This window comes from Lactuca serriola, chromosome 5, assembly GCF_051521515.1.
Source record: "Lactuca serriola cultivar US96UC23 chromosome 5, Lser_US96UC23_V15, whole genome shotgun sequence".
NCBI classification, from domain to species: domain Eukaryota; kingdom Viridiplantae; phylum Streptophyta; class Magnoliopsida; order Asterales; family Asteraceae; genus Lactuca; species Lactuca serriola.
The window spans coordinates 337,744,937-337,746,620 of NC_136412.1; positions in this window are offsets into that span (position 1 = coordinate 337,744,937).

Here is a 1,684-nt window from a genome sequence, read left to right on the forward strand (position 1 = left end):
GGAATTGATATAACCAATATTTTAAAAACCGGTTTGAACCGGTCGGTCAGACCAGAAACCGAAGACAATAGTGATTCAACAATGAACGATTTTATGTCAGTTTTTATATCGGATTGACACGGATGGTTTCTACAGAAACCGGGTTGAACCAGAGTGACATAATAATTAAAAATTGTTTGAACCGGTTTATTGGACTTAGATATTTATATTTCATTTAACCTGTTAAAAATACCTGCACATTTCAAAATAAAATTGAATAGCTCAATCGATCAGGTTATCCGGAGTGTACTTAACTTGAATGTCGACAAAAACCACTTTTATATGTATGAAAATTCTTAGGTTTAATATATATATATATATATATATATATATATATATATATGTGTGTGTGTGTGTGTGTGTGTGTATGTGTGTGTGAATAAAAAATTTACATAAAAGTTATGAAAATACGTTTTGAGCCAGTGATCGAACCGATTAAACTGGGAACCAATTATCAAACTGGTTCAACTGAAAAACCGGTTTTTAAAACATTGGATATAACCCGTATAAGTAGTTCCGCATAGCATACTTTTGTAGATGACCTCTTACTAATGAGAGATGGGCCTTCTGTCGCCGCTAAAGTTATGTCGCCGCTAGGGTGTTAACGGGACGGTTCGGTTCGGATAATAATAAAATTGTGAACCGTCACAATGAGGCGGGTACTTCATGTGCACTAACCGAAGCCGACCCGCATAAAGGAGGGTAACCACGGTTCGGTTCACGAGTACCCGCTAAAATAAAAAATCAAATACAATCAAAATTACAAACTCCATTTCAACGATTTCTTTCTAAAAATTAGTAAGTCCACGAGTTATGAAAACATAATGAATTTCAGATAACATATATTATAATTGGTATAATAAATGTAAAAATAAAAATACAAGAAAACATAATGTAGAAGTGTAAAGTTGGAATTACCGATCATGATTTTTGTTTTTCAATGGAAATGAATAATATTTTTTTTAATATATATATATATATATATATATATATATATATATATATATATATATATATATCAGTTCGGTTCGGTTATCCGCGGATACCTAAGTATCCAAACCAAAACCGACCTGTTGATATCCAGTTTTTTCGGTTTCGGTTTTTTTAAGTTTCGGGTTTTTTCGGTTTCGGTTTCTTCGGTTTCGAATCAGCTGGTTCGGCTTGATTTTTCGGTTTTGCGGTTTTTTTGCACACCCCTAATCACCGCTAAAGGTATGTGTTGTCACTAATGCTCTTCTAACAAAACATTTTGGGACGTCGCCACTAATTGTTGTTTTCTCTTTTTTTTAGTTTTTTTATTTAACATTAAAGATATTGAAAAAACGGTAGAAAAATATAAAACTTGCTAATTAATTGCAGAAAAATAGATCAAAACGTTAAAATTTAACGATGCGGCGTCCCAAACTATTAATCTGAACATTAAGTGCAATTTATGTTTTAATTCTAACAAAACATTACATAAATGGTACAATTAGCTACATGTCTTTATCACTCCCCTCGTTCCATTCATTTCCTCCGGTATCCTTTCATGGTAGCATCAGTTGAAACGATCCATCAAGTGTCGCACTACATACCAAATCTTTTATCATTGTTTGAAGCATATCCAAATACAAGTGAAACAACATAATCTTATAAGTTAAACCAA